We start from the raw sequence: 18,804 nt of genomic DNA on the forward strand, positions 1-18,804 counted from the left end.
GAAACGGTGTCCTTACGCAGAGCGTTCCATTCATTGATGGTTTTGGGGAAAAAAGAATATTTTAACAAGTTCGTTCTTGACTTCATTGGCCTTACTTTTAATGTGTGTTCACGGCGATGGGATATGTAATGTGGGTTAAGCATGTATTTTGATTTATTAATGCCAGTATTGTTGTAAAAAATCTTATGAAAAAATTTGAGACGCAAGCAACACCGGCGTTCGGCTAGCGTCGAAACCTCTAGGCGTATTTTCATTTCTGTGACGCTACTATATCTGCGATAGTTCCCAGTGATAAAGCGTGCCGCTCGGTTTTGTACGCTCTCTAGAATGTATTTAAGGTTGTCCTGATAAGGGTCCCATATCGTGCACGCATACTCAAGAATAGGCCTCACGTATGTCGTGTATAATAACTTCTTAGTTGCCAGAGGACAGGGGTGAAAATTTCGAGCCAAAAACATTAGTGTGTTATTCCCTTTAGCGGCAATCTCAGCAATGTGATCCTGCCAAGTAAGATCGCTTGAGAAGTGAACGCCGAGGTACTTGGCCCCTGTTACGCTCGGAATGGTTGAGTTGTTCACTCTGTAAGAATGGGAAACGTCAGTTTTTTTTCCCTAGAAAAGCACACGTAGTTGCATTTTGATTCATTTAGGGTGATGCACCAAGTAGCACACCAGTTCGAAATTTTATTAAGGTACTGTTGAAGAATTTTGATGTCACTTGGATTGTTTATCGAGCGGTAAACAACGCAGTCATCTGCGTACAATCGTAGATTCGACTGGATGTTTTTGCCAATATCGTTAATAAAAATAAGAAATAATAACGGGCCCAGAACAGACCCCTGCGGTACTCCGGACGTGACTGGAACAAGTGATGAGCAACATCCATTTACCACTGTTATCTGTCTGCGATTTACAAAGTAGTTTTTTAACCAGTTCATTAGGTCAGCGGGAATTTTTAAATGCTGAAGTTTGTGTATTATACAATCATGTCGTACCCCATCAAATGCTTTTTTAAAATGTAAAAACAAGCAGTCAACGCTAGTACCTTGATCTAATGCAGTTGTTATGTCAAAATAAAATTCCGTTAACTGTGTGTCACAAGAAAATCCGGCGCGAAAACCATGCTGTTCTGCATAAAAAAAGTTTTGCGAATTCAGGTGCCTTATTAGGTTACTGTATACGATGTGTTCCATAATTTTCGAAGCGCCACATAGGAGAGAAATTGGGCGGTATTGTTCCAAGTTATTTTTTGGTCCTTTCTTATGGACAGGAACCACATGAGCAAATTTCCATTCGTCCGGCATGATTCCTTCAGATAGTGACGTCATATACATTGTGAAAAGAAGATTACTAAGAGAGCTAGCACATTCTTTCAGCACGCGATTGGGTATGCCGTCAGGACCTGTCGCTTTGTTTGTGTCTAGGCTGGTAAGGATTTGAAAAATACCATGAATTCATAAAGTGATATCGGGCATTTCCTGAAGAACTGAGGCGCATGCCGGTAACGTAATATTGTTCATTGCGGAATTAGCAGAAAAGGCGGACCTGAAATAGTCGTTGAAAGCAGTGGCTATCAATTCATCATTTGTTATCGTGCCATTGTCAGACGTGATGCATTGTATACCAATTTTCTCTTTCCTGGTTTTTTTGGCAAGCTTCCATATGATTTTGTCATTGTTTCGAATCTTTGCATCTAAAGTACTGAAAAAGTGACGCTTCGCTTCACTAATTTTCGCTTTACAAATTTGCTGGACAGAAAATAATTTTTCAGAAGGAACTGGCATTTTGCTTTTTCTGAGGTTCTGAAAAAGACGGCGTGTTCTTCTAAGGAGTTGTCGGATTTCGGAGGTGATCCATGGTTAGCGATGAACAAGAAAACATTCAATCCATTTTAAAATATTACCATCAATATTCAAATGGGTTAGTTTGTGAACTAAAAGTTTGTGACAGACTTTATCGAAAGCTTTTGAGAAGTCTAAAAAAATGCAGTCAGCGCATGATGAACGATCAAGAATTCGATGCCACTTATGAGTGAAGGATACGAGTTGAGTCTCGCATAAGTATGATTTCCTAAAGCCATGTTGTGCAGGTGACAAAAATGTGTTATCTTCAAGAAAGTCGACGAGGTTTTTGAACACAATGTGTTCGAGTAGTTTGCAGCACGTGCTGGAAAGTGAGATGGGGCGATAGTTGGTTGCTGTGTTTTTGTTACCAGATCTGTGAAGCGGAACAACCTTCCCAACCTTCCGCTGATAAGGTAAAGTGCCTGTGTTGAGTGACTGTTGAAAAATTTTGGTTGGTAAAATAGAACTGTACGCGGAAGTGTTTTTTAAGAACTTGGTGTTAATTGAGTCGAAGCGAGGTGAAGAATTGTAGTCGAGTTTGTCAATAAGTCAATGATGGGCACACTCCTGCATGGTCTGAAATGGTCCACCTGTCTTTGTTATTTAGACGACGTCTATGTTTTTGCTTCTACATTTGCCACGCACCTGGAGCGCCTCTGGCTCGTTCTTTCTGCTTTTCGCACTGCTGGCCTTCAACTTAATTCATCTAAATCGTCGCTTGTGCTTATTGTTATTTTTGATACTTGATTTTGTGTACTATCCTTGTAACGTGCCACTTTCATTCATGTCGAAAGACATAGCAAAGATTAAGGAAGTCATCAAGAATGATCTCGTGAAACTCAGGGATTATCTTAAACAGGAAACGAAAATGTCACGCGAATCCTTTGAGAGGGACCTCAGAAATGAAATGCGTGAATTTCGAACTCAGCCACGCAACGTTGCGCAGAGCCTCGAGTTCGCTCATAAAACCACAGAAGACATGAAAAGCCAACTAGCAGCATCAGTAGCAAAAAAATACTGAATTAACCAATAGTGACAAAGAACTGCAGTATTTCAAGGTATTTTTAAAGCGTAAGCATACGCGATACTCATCGTTGTTAAACATTGTCGAGATAAGGGGGGATGCCTAGGGCTCTCTGCCTCGACACACCGAGTCCCGCGGTTGGCGCATGCCTGCCCATCAACCGCGGTCCGGTACAAGCTCGTGGAACCAATAGACGACAACCACGTGTGCACTCGGAAAGCATTTATTACGACTGCAACTTACACTTAGTGCAGGCCAGCTATCTATAGTTGACATCGCTGAGGGTTCCCTCGATGAGAATAATACACTAGGTAAAGAAGGGCTTCTGACTTACCAACTGGGGAATACGGGAGCGGCGGCGGAGACTTCCACCATCGCCGCTTGCTGGGACCAAAAGAGACCCGGGCGATGTCAGAGGGATCTCACGTGACACACCCGGTGGCGCAGATAGCGCTTGCGAATCCCTTGCGCCGCCCGCGAAAGGAAGGCTTACCCTTTCCCCATCCTGCCTGGCGCGCATGCGCCCGACGCGACGTTCGCCGCGCGTGCGGCGGTCATGGGAACTCAGGGTTCCCGCAACATATAACTCTAATAACTTTTACCAGGGGTATTGTGTGCTCGGACTCTTTAAGTGTAGGCAGAGTCCTAATTAGTTTACAAAAACATCAGACCTCAATTTTTAATTAACTGTACAGCTTGTTGTGCTCTGCGTATAGTATGTGCAATAAAGTGATTGTCTTATGCTGGGTACCTGGCCTCGGACGTATAAAAGTCAATGTAGCTGCTGACGAAAACACTACGTCAATAAGTTTTAGTGACACAGATGCAAATATATCCGCATCCCTGTCAGAGACCTAAAGTCTTTTTTGCACTTTAAGCTGAGGAAGCATTGGCAAGGACAATGTGATACTCAAGAATCGAATAAATTACACATGGTTAAACCAAAATTAGGGAACCTAATAACCGAGAGAACCGCACGGTATAAGGAAGTACTTGTTTGTAGATTAAGAATAGGACACACTTACGGTGGACTACTTTTGTAGAGTACGAACATATGACAGTTCAATTATCAATTAGTTAGGATCATTCTGCAGTTAAGTTGGAGGATTTTGGTGTTGTATGCATAGACTGGTAGTGTTCTGGTCGATTCATTTTTTTGTATAGTATAGTAATCTGAAGGTCGTAAGTCCGAATCCTCGTCCAGTCCACTACATTTTCATGCATGCAGTGGCGCCTGACACCGGCAAAGAAAAATATCGCCGAGAGCTAGTGGGGCTATACTAGTTAAGGTGCAACCAAACTAGGAAGACCCACTAAGCTTCCTCAAAGTCACTCCCTCACAAAAACACGAATTGGTGCAGTATTCGGCCGCTACCTCCCTAATGACTCCTAAAATCAACCTTTGGCCCTCAGTCCCCAGCGGCTACGGAGCACCTGACCAAGGCGGCGGTCAGACCTGCTACGCGGCAGAAGGTCCTGGCTATGGGTCTGGACAAGCTGCCAATGGAAACTGAACCAGGCAACCTTCAACACACGCACCCTATCGAGTGAGGCTAGCTTAGCAGGGCTATTTGAAGCATTATCAGGTATTGCCTGGAATATTATTGGCCTTAGTGAGGTGAGAAGAACTGTGGAGGCTTATACAGTGCTGACTAACAGCCACGTCCTCTGCTACAGAGGTCTTCCAGATAGGAGAGAATTCGGAGTAGGATTTCTAGTCCATAAGGACATGCCGGCAACATTGATTAATTGTACAGCATTATTGAGAGGGTAGCAGTCGTCGTAATAAAGCTGAAGAGAAGGTACAGAATGAAAGTTGTACAAGCCTACACCCCAACCTTCGGTCACGATGATGAAGAAATAGAACTGTGTTATGAAGATGTTGAATTAGCAATGAGAAAGGTGCAAACTCAGTATACTGTAGTCATGGGCAACCTCAATGCAAAAGTGGGAAAAAGCAGGCTCGCGAGCAAGCAATTGGCAAGTACGGCATCGATTCTAGCAACACTAGAGGAGACATGTTGGTAGAATTGGCGGAAAGGAATAGGCTCCGGATAATGAATACCTTCTTCAGGAAGCGCAGCAACACAAAGTGGACCTGGAAAAGCCCTAATGGAAAAACAAGGAATGAAATAGATTGCATACTCTCTGCCGATCACAGCATAGTACAGGATGTAGAAGTGTTAGGTAGGGTAAAGTGGAGTGACCATAGGTTAGTGAGGTCTAGGATTTCTTTCAATTTGAAGAGAGAAAGAATAAAGTTAGTTATGAAGAAATAGGCCAACCGATACGCAGTAAGGGTAAAAGCAGACTAATTCAGGCTGGTGCTCGCAAACAAATATGCAGCTGTAGAACAGGAAGATGAAGACAACATAGAGGTAATGAATGAAATCGTAACTAGATTGATCTCAGAAGCAGCAATTGAAGTGGGAGGTAAGGCACCAATGTAACCAGTAGGTAAGCTCTCCCAAGTAACAAAGGACCTAATAAAGAAACGGAAAAACATGAAAATCTCACACTCGAGAGATCAGATAGAATTCGCTGAACTGTCGAAACTGATCAACAAGAACAAAGTAATGGATATCCGAAATTATAGCGGGGAAAAGTTTGAGGAAGCTGTAAAATATGGACACAGCATGAAACCAGTGAGAAGAAAACTAGGCATAGGACAAGGTACAATGTATGCACTGAAAGATAAGCAGGGTAATATCATCAGCAATTTCGATGACATATTAAAAGCAGCGGAAGAATTCTACACTGACCTATACAGTACCCAGAGCAGCCAAGCTCCTTTCATTCAAAGTAGTGATGAACAGGATACAGAAGCCCCTTCTATAAATAGCGATGAAGTTAGAAGGGCTTTGAAAGACATGACCAGGGGAAAAGCTGCTGGAGAAGATGGAATAACAGTCGATTTAATCAAGGTTGGAGGAGATATCATACTTAAGAAGCTTGCGGCCCTTTATACGCAATGCCTCACGACTTCAAGTGTACCAGAAAGCTGGAAGAACGCCAACATTATACTCATCCATAAGAAGCGAGACGTTAAAGAATTGAAGAATTATAGACCCATTAGCTTGCTTTCAGTATTGTATAAAATATTCACCAAGGTAATTTCAAATAGAATCAGGGCAACACTTGACTTCAGACAACCAAGAAAACAGGCTGGCTTCAGGAAGGGATATTCTACGATGGATCATATCCATGTCCTCAATCAGGTACTAGAGAAATAAGTTAAATACAATCAACCTCTCTATATGGCTTTCATAGATTATGAAAAAGCATTTGATTCAGTAGAGATACCAGCAGTCATAGAGGCATTGCGTAATGAAGGAGTACGGGAGTCATACGTGAATATCTTGACAAATATCTACAATGATTGCACGGCAACCTTGGTTCTCCACAAGAAAAGTAGAAAGTTACCTATCAAGAAAGGGGTCAGGCAAGGAGACACAATCTCTCCAATGCTATTCACTGCATCCTTAGAAGTATTCAAGCTCTTTGACTGGGAAGGCTTAGCATTGAGAATCAACGGCGAATATTTCAGCAACCTTCGGTTTGCAGATGACATTGTCCTATTCAGCAACAATGGGGACGAATTACAGCAAATGATTGAGGACCTTAACCGGGAAAGTGTAAGAGTGGGTTTGAAGATTAATATGCAGAAGAAAAAGATAATGTTCAATAGCCTGGCAAGGAAACAAGAATTCAGGATCGCCACCCAGCCTCTAGAGTCTGTAAAAGAGTACGTTTATCTAGGTCAATTACTCACAGGAGACCCTGATCATGGGGAAAAAATTTAAATAAGTACAAAATTGTGCTGGAGTGCATACGGCAGGCATTACGAAATCCTGCGTGGGAGATTGCCACTGTCGTTGAAAAGAAAAGTCTACAATCATTGCATTCTACCGGTGCTAACATATGGGGCAGAAACTTGGAGGTTAACAAAGAAGCCCGAGAACAAGTTAAGGACCGCACAAAGAGCGATGGAACGAAAAATGGTAGGCCTAACGTTAAGAGACAGGAAGAGAGTGGTGTGGATCAGAGAGAAAACGGAGATAGCCGATATTCTAATTGACATTAAGCGGGAAAAAGTGGAGCTGGGCAGGCCATGTAATGCGTCGGATGGACAACCGGTGGACCATTAAGGTTACAGAATGGATACCAAGAGAAGAGAAGCGCAGTCGGGGACGGCAGAAAACTAGGTGGAGTGATGAAGTTAGGAAATTCGCAGGCGCAAGTTGTAAACAACTAGCGCAAGACAGGGGTAATTGGAGATCACAGGGAGAGGCCTTCGTCCTGCAGTGGACCTAAATATAGGCTGATGACGATGATATGATGATGATGATGAAGCATTCTCACCCTGTTATCATCCAGGATGAAACCAATTTTCCTCCAAACCGTTGCACGTCCCTTTTGATGTTTAACACCTCAAACTGCATCACGTTTGCCGGTCCCTATTAGCAGCACCTACTGCCATTTTCGCATCATAGCCCTGACCCGTCACTCCTGATTTGATGCATACCGCTATTTGTACGGCCGGACAAACAACCCTTATCTCACCTAGTTGTCCTGTGATTTCGTTTTGTACGCGCATTCCATTCACCTTAAAAAGCAGAAATCAGATCACTCGCCACTACAAGATTACGACCCGCTGTCAGTTCTACATTGCTTCCATTAATTGGCCACCGTCCCGGCTGTGTGCCCCTGAAACGTATGAACCTGGAGACGTCTGTTCCCTTTCACCCTTTCTAGCATAATGTTTTTGCGCCTTATCACGTTGGAGTTTCCGCCTGCTATAACCGCCTCCGACAGTGCCTCCACCGATCTACGTTCTCTCGCTCGGTCTCTACAGCGTTGCTCTGTTATTCCTCGAGTTTTCTCCTTTTCTTTATTGGTCTCCGAGATCAAAGTATTTCTTTCATTATTACCTTCTTGGTCGCCGCTTAAGCTATATTCGAGTTCGCACCTTCTAGGCGATCTAGTCGCCCGCTTAGTACGCGCAGCCGACACATAAATTCCGCTTCGTCCGCCTCTTCCAAACTAACAAATGTGGTCGCATTCAGCAGGTCCACCAGTTCACGCACTTCTCATTCTGCTTGTTTCTTGTCTGTCTCCGAGATCATTTTTCCCTACGCACTCTCACGCGTACAACAGAAAAGTATTTAAATTCACAAGAAAAAAAAAAGCTAGCAGAAATAAGTGCACCGCACAGGAATAAAAGAAAAGGCGTGACAAAAAAAAAGAAAAGAAAACGCTACAAGCAAAATAAAAGTCAACGTCATGCTCCTGAAGCTTCCTAAAAACTTTAGTGTCTACACGATCCTTTCTTGGGGGGAAATGGGCCACAAATATATTCGTATTAAATCGGCGCAATATTTGTTGCGCCAACAGATATAAAACCACTTCTGCACTTTGCAATGGTAGTTACGCCGTATTGCGGCTAGAAACACTGCGCCACGTCTGACGGCGACCAAACTAATTATTGCGTGTTAAAATTAGATCCTGTATTGTTTCTTGCCCGATACATGACGCTGCGATTCACGGCAGTTTCTGTGTGCACCCTGATCCGTCTGTGTATTTCTGAGTTGTGTATTTACCGTCTGTGTATTTCTGACTATCCCCGAAAGAACAGTTGCAGTAGCCGTTAGAGCACTGCACGGGCCAATTTTTTCAGCCCGGGCCCGGCCCGGGGCCGATTTTACGTCGGGCTACCCGCCCGAGCCCGACCAAAAGTTTTATGGTGAGACACGGGCCCGGCCAGGGCCCGGAAACAATCTACGTTACCCGCCCGGTCCGGCCCGCCACCCCTTTACTTTACGCCCGAGCCCGACCCGAGCCCGGCTCGAAACCTGCCCGTACCCGGCCCGAGACCGAAAAAGACCACCGAGTGGCACTGAAAAAATAAAATAAAGAAGAGAATGAAAGGAATTTATTCTTAAGGCACAAATACATGTCATATGCAATTATGATCACTATTTGAGCGGTCTGAACGCAAATACTAATGCGCGAAGTAGGACGAATGACCCTGCCGAGCAGAATCGCCAGCACTTTCCAACGGCGCGCCTTTCATGCGGCTCAATTCACTCCTATCCCAACGCCCCCACAGTATTTTTCCACGTCGGGCGCCTCACTGCAAAGCATGCGCCGCCCCAGCCACTCGTCCCACTCAACCGTATTCTAGTACACTCTAGCCGAAGCGCAGCCACGACCACTGATCTCCACGCCACGGCAGGTCCTGAGCGCAGTGCATGGATGGAGTAAATGGAGAAAGAAAGCTTCTCGTTCTTCCACGGTGCAGCGTAATGTGCTGATGCTAGGCGGCCAGTTGAGAACATGCGTGCAATCATAGATGGACGCAGCGCCATATTTCAGCCTCGTGACAAATTATCTTATCTTACCAGTAATCGTTTTACCAATTCGCCTTTGAAGAATCAGCAAGTCGCGAACGCGCTTACACCGCGCTGAAAGCATTAATTACATTGATTTAGGTAAGGAATACGATGGCATTCTTTGGTTTGAGGCGACTTCGGTCTTTTTGGACTTTTACATTCTGTTCAAACAGCGCAAAATACGACGGAAGAAGGAAAGGGAAGTACACAGGAGTAGCAATGCTAGCTTCCAGCTGCACCGGGGCAACAGGTTTTTTTAAGTCGAGACGCGCGAGGATAACTCGCTGCACGTATACATGCACACCACCAGAAAGTCCGAGCCCGGCCCGAGCCCGGCCCGAGCCCGGCCCGAGCCCGGCCCGAGCCCGGCCCGGGCCCGGGTCAAAAAGCCCATGTCGTGCCCGAGGCCGGCCCGAGCCCGTGAAAAAACTGTCCCACCCGGCCCGACCCGGCCCACGGGCCGGGCCGGGCCCGGGCTTTCGGGTAAGCCGGAGCCCGTGCAGTGCTCTAGTAGTCCTGATTGCGAGAGCCTACCACGTAAGAACGGCCCCAGGGTCGTTGCGTGTGGCCGCAGTTGGGATCTTCATGTTGGGCTGCTGCGCAGCGTCTGCCCGGGTGACACGTGGCTCCGCCAAGCGGTGGCTCATCGGTACCTGGTGGCTGGCCGTGTTCGTGTTGGCAGCGGGCTTCACGGGCCACATGAAGGCCAGCCTGACCATGAAGGACCCGCGGGCACGCTACGACACCCTTCAGGACATCATGCAGAGCAAGGACGTACTGCCGGTCATCATTCGGGGAACCACCTACGAAGAGCGCTTCCGGGTACGTGTCTCCAACACTCACCGTATACGCCTGCTTTTATGTTTCCTGGTCGATTCTGTGCACTGCTTCCGAAAGCGTACTCTGCGAAAGCGTACTCAGGGGCAAGCACCCACCTGACTTTCACCTTTAATTTCGGCATTTTCTGTGCTCTGATTCCCTTATGCTTAGCACGGTGGTCCGATTTGATAGGGAACGCATATTCGGCATGCAAGTACTCATTACCGCAGAAGTGTGAGTTTGAACACGACTCCCATAATACTTATCAAGTAGCCTACTCCCTGTAAAAGGACCTATTCGATCCCATTTGCCCTTTCCTGATTTCCGTACCAAAGCAAGGCAATCGAAGGTTGGTCCTAAATCAAGATTAGTTGTTGTGGTTGTTGTTGTCGAGTTTACTTCAGACAATTTACGTACATTGTCTTGGGGGACTTATGCAAAGGCACAACAAGCACCTGAGAGGCCATGCCACCTTACACAGCAACTGTAGCAAGGTTCATCATAACAATGCCACAACATTGTCAGTGTGTACAATAGGCAAGCTTCTCACGATGCACATACCATAACGAGAAATGGAACCAAATTTAGTAACACACCATAGCTCGCGTGCACAAAAAAAATAATAAATGAGGAAAAAACTCGGTGCTCGAATGACCCATTGAGCGAAATGCAGCTCCACTAACGTGAAACCTGGGGAGATGTGAACATGCAGTGATGCACCGCTAATGGGCTCATAGTGCCTTAAGCAATGACTCATAACCCCGTAAACGCGGCCTCCCCATTACGGCGACAGAAGTAAAATTCTACGCTGGATTGATGAGCGGCAACGCAGCCAGCTGTGAAAGACAGGGGCGTACCCAGAAATTTGTTTCGGGGGGGGGGGGGGGGGGGGGTCATCGGTCCGACCAGGGGGGGGGGGCAAGCGTCTGTTTTCCACTACATGACGTGATCGATAATAAGTATCGGTAGTTTAAGCACACTCTATGCATGTATATCAAAGACATGGGAACCCCCCCCCCCCCCTCGCGTGTGTGTGTGGCACTGTGTGCTTGTGCAGAAATTAAGTAAAAAGTAATGTAAGCTCAGTAAAATACAGTAAGTACGACAGGTACAGTGGGCGTTTGGAGCAACCGTCTCTCATAGCGCCACTGAATGGACCAGTCTTAGAAAACGCATTATTTTGACGACCCGCCCGATCGGAGAAGACATCATTAATTGTTAATCTCCGTTAAGCGTAGATGGCGTCGTCCTCGTCGGGGCGAAGTGCGTTTTAATGGTCAAGGACGGCTATACATGTGAAAATGCACGTGTGACAAGGCTATACCTACTCCCATAGCAATAGCTTGTTCGCTGCGTCTTTGCGCTAGAAAACTTAAATACGCGCAAAAACGAGTAATGCTTTTTTTTTTTTTTTTACGAAGCTTTCGTCGCCCTGCTCCCTCATACGAGAGGGTTGCATTTCCTGCGGCAAGTGCATGGGCCGTTGTGTCTTCCGCTGTGTGCGAGCGTGCAGCCGTCATTTGCCTTTACGTCAACAGATTCAGAATTGTACAGAATATTTCACCGCACTGCATAGTTATGGCATGTGTACGCATTTTAAGTAGTGCGTGCGAGTCATTTCTGCTTCACTTAGGCCGGTGCAAACAGGAAGCGGCCTTGTACCTCACAGAATCTCGACTGATTGGTGTGCTAGTGATGCAGGAATGAACTCCGGTCTTGTTCAGTGCATAGTGCACATAATCAATTTCTCAGGACGCGTGAACTCCGACGATAACTGTCAGCGCCTGCAACAAGAGTTTACTTACGCTGTACTGCGCACAGCAGTAGTCCATGCTTGTCGGCTGTCTGTTTCGTTCATTCTGTTGCGAGTCGGTGGAATTTCACTGCTGGCATCAACCCTTTCGTGTGTACATTGCTGGTTTGGGATTCCACAACACAACAGCAACTACCAGCATTTCGTAATTGCTGGTTTGGGATTCAGCAACACAACAGTAACTACCAGCCTTCCGTAGGGGTGCAATCGCAAACGAGAGACGTTTTGCGCTGCAGACTATGGCTACGTTCACATTTGGGAAGCGGCAAGCGGGTGGAGAGGCCAAAGCGGCCGGAAAATCTTTTCCGCGCATGTCCAAGTTCACATTTGTTTTGCACCACCGCGGCCGCAGCTGCCGCTTTCGTCCACATCCATCTAGTCTGCGTACGTTTGTCGGCGTGGTGGCGCTCATTATCGCATTATTTCGAGCGGTATGTTCATTAACTGACCCACCCGTCATCAAAAGTGATCATCTTGCGCAATTTCGCGTGTCATCTGCGACCTTCGGTAAGTTCCTCGTTGGCGTTCTGTAATTCTCCACACACGGGCGCGGTAGCGCTGTGTCACAGGTTGCTGCCTAGGCGTGATTATATTTCTTTAATAGCTTTTATTTACAAGTTGTAATAACATTTCATCATTTCGTATTATTTTCGGCGCCTCCAGGACACGAAAGCGGCAACGGGAACACCAAAGCTAAAACCCGACTGGCCCTTGTGTTGGGGCTCGCCGAAGCCTGCGCGTACTACGTGAGACCTGCGCTCCCAATCTATCGTCGCGACGAGAAAAGCACCCCGCGACTTCTGCAACATACCGTGCACGTGCGAGGAGAATTATGGAGCGCCAACGAGGAATCTGCCTAACTATTGTCTTCCATGGAAGTGGAAGAAGAAATGGCTCTTATACTTCTACCTACTTGTTTTCTAGAAATGGACAATGAATAAACGAAAGACGCGGACACCTCGGAAACGGCGGTGGTGGGTTCAACTGGTTTTGCAAAAGCGCGAGTAGTTGGGTCACGCCAAGGCTTCGTTTCCGCACCTCCTGTCGCGCGACGTTGAATACTATCGCGAGTATTACTGACAGTACGTTTGAGTGCCACTCTTGTCGTAGAGCAAGGGGTGGTTCTTGATCGCGTCGATCAGCATTACAGCCTACACTTTTGGTGCCATGTTCAATGTTACGACCGGAAGTTTACATGCTAGTGTAGCTTCCGGTCGAGCAGAACGACTTTCCGCCGCGTTTCCGCTTCGCCGTGGCGAAAAAATCGGTGCGAGACCAATTTGGCTCGCCGCCTGTTTTTCTGCCTGTTTTGCCGCCTGGGCGGGCGGATTTTTGCAACATTTTGCCGCTTCCGACAGCTTCGAGACCAAGTTCCTACGCGAACGCGGCCTAACCGGCACCTGAAGGGAAGCGGCGGAAATGTATACTGGAAATTTCGACCACCTGGGGACTTTAACGTGCACCTAAATCTAAGTAAACGGGCCTCGAGCATTTTCGCCTTCATCTAAAATGCGGCTGCCGCATTTTTTGCTTCATTTGTTGCGCATTTGTTGTTTCAGAATGCGGCCGCCACATTCGCGCCCAAAACCTCACAGAGTTTCAAGGCCTTGACAAACACCGTGACAGTTTTTTTTCATATGCAGACATGATTCGCTGTAAATTACCAACCCAAACGGAAGCGCCCAGGAATGAAAGTGTGAAAGTAGCACCGGTTTCTTGAAATATGTCAGCGCGAAACGACGAGAGAAAAGGGTGGCTTAGTGGGGGGGGGAGGGGGGGGGTTGAACCCCCCCCCCCCCCTTGGCTACGCCACTGGTGGAAGACGACGACGAACGCGGGAGCAGTGGCACGAGCGCGTGCCGAGCGCGAGCACGAACCGCTTGCTTCAACGCAGCCAGCTGTGGACGACGACTACGATTACGACAGCAGACGCCGACAGCTCGGGCGCATAAAGTGCTTCGCACCTAAAACAAGAAAAGCGGAAGGTGAAGCGAACGCAGGAACCCCGAGTGTGGTCGTTCAATATGGACGTGCAGGCAGGTTCTCTGATGTGTAGAATTGTTCGAGGGGACTATCAACTATACGGAATTTATAAAAGATTATTTGACATCAATAACGCAATATATAGATACAAGCGGTCCGAAGTCGCACAAATCAATAACGTTGAATAAAGTGTGCCCCGAGGATCTATCCTTAGACCAATGGTACCTTTACTATACTGATAATGACATTGTGAATAGTAACGGTTGTTCAAATATTGTATTAAACGCGGACGGCACAAATGTATTATTTGCAGGCTACGCTAACGACATACATGAACTTTATAAACAAGTTAACTTGTGGATGGCAAAATTAAGAGTCTGGTTAGAATCAAATACATTCATTTGAATGTTAGCAATGCATTGTTCTTGCATTTCAGAGCCAAAGGACTAGAGGCCTGCATAGCTTCCAATAAAGTTTCATCCAACACTTAACTTTTTGTTTTGAGTGTATTATTTCAAGAAAATCTCTCCTGGTCTCCTCATATTCTATCCGCACACCACCACAAGCTCTTTCACAAGCTTTTTCAATTTAGCAATTGAGATCGCCTCACGTAGTAAAGGTCCAAAATTACAGCGCATTGGCTTAAGGTCTGTGGAAGGAGATAACTTTTGATCGCCATAGTTCGTAGGTGAAAGAGGTTTGTGTACTGATTGTTTTCTGGGCGTGTAGGCGTATGTTCTAGCACACGTATAATATTTAGTGCAACAATAATTGGTTTGCTTTATGATGATGGAATATTTCCAGCGTTAGTTTGTATCTGTGCAACGAGTTGCTTTATTTGAGCAGTTTTCGAAAGTATGGCTTAGTGCGTTGCCTGACGCGAAGATTTCATATTACTCTGATTGCTCGTTTTTGTAATGACTCTAAACTGTTCAGCTCAGTTTGCGTTGTTGGGCACCATACTAAACCACAGTAGGTTATACGTGAGTGGATAAGTGCATTGTAGGTAAGCTTTTTAAGGCCAGCCGTAATTTGTGCGTGTGCCACGAGATTATCATCATCAGCATTGGCTCGAGCGTCGTCGCCTTCCGCAGTTTAAGCCAGCCGTAATTTGTGCGTGTGGCACGAAACTGCCCCGCTGTAGCCATGGTACCCGGACGACGCCAGACAGACACGGCTCCGCTGAGCTACCGCCAGCTGCGCGCTACTGCGCATATGTCGTGACGTCTTCCTGGCGCGTGTGCGCTCGCCGCCCGAGAGAAATGAACAAACAAAACAAAATGAGCGTACTTGGCAAGGCAGGATTCGAGCCCGGGTACCCACGGTCCCAAGGCAAGCGTCATAACCACTGCGCTATACACCCACGCTTGTAGAACGTGCATTTATGGGTACCATATGGTTGCATTGTACTGACGATTGCAACACAATTACCTTTGGGAGAGAGAAAGAGAAAATGAGAGCGAGAGAGAGAGAGAGAGAGAAAGAAAAGAGGAGAGGAGAGAAAGAAAGAAAAGAGAGAGAAAGAAAGAAGGAGATAACCTAGCTGCAACCAAGAGACACAATCAATCGGCCAGCTTCGCTGCGTCTTCTTGAGCTTTGCGCGGCCTAGTGCAAGCTTTCGCCATTTTTCTGTAGTTATAGGCAAATAATACATTAACGCGTTTGAAATTCAAATTTACTTTCTTAAATTGACGCTGAGCGATAGAATATGAGGAGACCACGGGAGATTTTCTTGAAATAGGACATTCAAAACAGAAAGTTAAGTGTTGGATAAAACTTTTTTGAAACTTTATTGGAAGCTATGCAGGCCCTTCTAGTCCTTTAGCCCTGAAGTGCAAGAACAATGGTTTGTTAACATTCAAATGAATGTATTTGACTCTAGCCAGACTTAATTTTGCCATCCACATGTTTACTTGTTTATAAAGTTAATGTATGTCGTTAGCGTAGTGTAGTAACCTGCTGCGAGAGAGAGGGATAAAACTTTATTTTGTCCATGATGGGGTCTGGGGGCGGCGGGGGTTGGGAGACTAACCCCCAGGCCTCCCCTTCCTCAGACGGCGGCCAGCACTTGTTTTCTGGCTGCGTCTTCGGCCATCCGGACGGCCCAGAGCTGCTCTTCTAGGTCCAAGCTGAGCAGCAAAGTCTCCCACTGCTCGGCCGTAGTTATGATGTGTGTAGTGTTAGTGCGGTGAGTGTTGGTGGGTGTAGCTTTCGGGCATGCCCAGATGATGTGATCGAGGTCAGCGCGGGCCTCGCAAGCTTTGCAGAGTGGGGAGTATGCATCGGGGTAAATTCGGTGGTATAGCACGGGGTTTGGGAAAGTTCGCGTCTGAAATAGTCGCCAAGTGGTGGATTGTGATTTATTCAGTGTTTTGTGTGCTGGTGGGTAGCGTAATCGCTCTCTGCAGTAGTGGAGGAGGATTTCTCTGAATGTGACCATGCGGTTGCGCGCGTGTCCGCGGTGCAGAACTAAGGGCTCATCAGGGCCGGAAGACGCAGGAGACGGATGATGCGCCTGGTGTGCGAGAGCTCGGGCGGCATCGTGGGCGGCTTCGTTTCCAGCAGACCCGAATGACCAGGGGCCCAGATCTGTACGCGGCGTTGCCTTGAGGCGGAAGTGTCGGAGAGTATTTTCTGTGCTTGGGGTGCTATGAGTCCTCTTGTGTAGTTGCGAATGGCCGTTTTTGAATCGCTGATGATGTACTGTGCATTGGTAGAGGCATAAGCCAAGGCGATGGCTGTTTCCTCTCCTCCTTTGGGTTGAGTGGTGAGTATTGATACGGCCGCGGCGAGGCGGTACTGCGAGCCCGTGACTACGGTGACCGCCATGGCGTTCTGGTGGGGGTATTCCGCGGTGTCCACGTAGGCTACATCTGCGGCGTGGTCATAGCGCTTTTGTAGATGTTTAGCTCTGTCTGCATGTCGCTCCTGATTGTGTTCTGAGTGCATATTACGAAGTATGCGCGATATAACTAACTGAGCGCGAATGTTTGGAGGGACGGGTACTTTTCGTCCGAATTGGGTGGTGTAGGTTATGCCTAGGGTGCGCAGAATGTGTCTGCCCGTAGTGGAGTTGGTGAGTCGTTCATATTGGGTTATACGCTAAGCTTCAATAAGCTCGTCTATGGTATTGTGAAGGCCGAGGGCATCCAGTTTCTCGTTAGATGTGGAAATTGGAAGCTGTAGGGCTTGCTTATAGGCCCTCTTAATCATGGTGTTGAGTTTGAGCTTGTCAGTCGCATTGAGGTGAAGGTATGGGGCGACGTAGGTGATCCTGCTAAGGGTGTAGGTGGCTACCAGACGAATGAGGTTGTTTTCTTTCATGCCGTGATGTCGATTTGCGATGCGTGGTATGAGGCGAGTGGTTTGGTGTACATGACTATCTAATTGCTTGAGCATCTCCGTGTTTCTGCCGTTTTGTTGGATGCGTAAGCCAAGGATACGGATGCTAGGCACTGTAGGTATGAGTTGCTGATGCACGTGGAGTTGTATCTCTGGGAGATGAGGGTCTGGGCGTCGACTTCCCCACGTAGGCCTGTATAGAAGGAGCTTCGATTTATGCGGGGAGCAACCAAGGCCGCGTGGTTCTACGTATGCAACAACCTCGTTGATGGCTTGCTGCAGCGTGTCTTGGATGTCCCCGTCGCTGCCCCCGGTGACCCACAGGGTGATGTCGTCCGCGTAGAGGCTATGCTTGAGGTTGGGGATGCTAGCTAATGCAGGCGGTAATCCGAGCAAGGCTACGTTAAACAGAAAAGGGGACAGAACCGATCCTTGCGGCGTACCTTTGCTGCCAAGGTGAATAATTGGCGACTGCAGCCCTCCGGTGGTGATGGTGGCAGTGCGACCTGTCAGGAAATCCTTGACGTAGTTATATGTTCGGTGTCCAACCTGGAGTTGTGCTAGTTGGGTGAGTATGGCCTCATGCGTGACGTTATCGAAAGCCTTAGTTAGGTCTAGCCCCAAGATGGCTCTGGTGTCCAGCCTCGAGGTTTTATCGCCATCGATAATTTGGTGTTTGAGCTGAATCATGATGTCCTGAGTAGAAAGTTTAGCGCGGAAGCCAACCATAGTATTGGGGCAGAGATCGTTGTCGTCCATATGTTTGTGTAAGCGTCTGAGAATGACGTGTTCCAGGACCTTTCCGACGCATGAAGTAAGTGAGATGTGGCGGAGGTTTTCGAGTAGGAGGCTCTTCCCGGGTTTGGGAATCATAATTATTTTGGCTTCTTTCCATTGTGGATGGAGTTGTCTAGTTTGCCAGTACTCGTTAAAATAAGCCGTGAGGGCTGTTAGAGAATCCTCATCTAGGTTGCGAAGCATTTTATTAGTAATGCCATCAGGTCCCGGGGCCGAGTTAGGGTGGAGTGCGAGGATGGCTGCACGTACTTCTGCTGAATGTATGGGCACGTCCAGATGGTCATTAGCGGTGCCAGTGCATGCTGGAGCTGGTGTAGTAGGTTGAGGTCCTACGTAGCGGTCTATCAGCTCTTAAAGAATTTGTGCGTCCGTGCCCGGATGGGTGCGAATAATATTTTGCAAGTTGTGCTGTTGTGTGTTCTTGCTGTTGGCCGGATTGAGGAGGCAACGAAGGATATTCCACGTTTTGGGTAGGTTTGGTTGCCGCTCCATGCTGTCGCATCTACTGTGCCAATTTTGACGAGTAAGTTGTTGTGCATAGTCTTCGATATGAAGGGCGAGCGTGGCAATGCGTTTTCTGAGCGTTCGGTTGAGATTGTTGCGTTTGTATCTGCGCTGCAGACTGGCGAGGGCTTCCCACATATGCAGTAACTTGCTATCTGCCTCCTGCAGATTGGCTTCCTCTGGCACCGATTTAGTTGCGTCGCTCACATCTTGCAGCAAGGATGCGACCCAATCTTCCAAAGGCTGTTGGGTACCGGAGAGAGAGGTGATGGTCGCAGCCATCTTT

Source organism: Dermacentor silvarum, chromosome 3, assembly GCF_013339745.2.
Source record: "Dermacentor silvarum isolate Dsil-2018 chromosome 3, BIME_Dsil_1.4, whole genome shotgun sequence".
Taxonomy (NCBI): Eukaryota; Metazoa; Arthropoda; class Arachnida; order Ixodida; family Ixodidae; genus Dermacentor; species Dermacentor silvarum.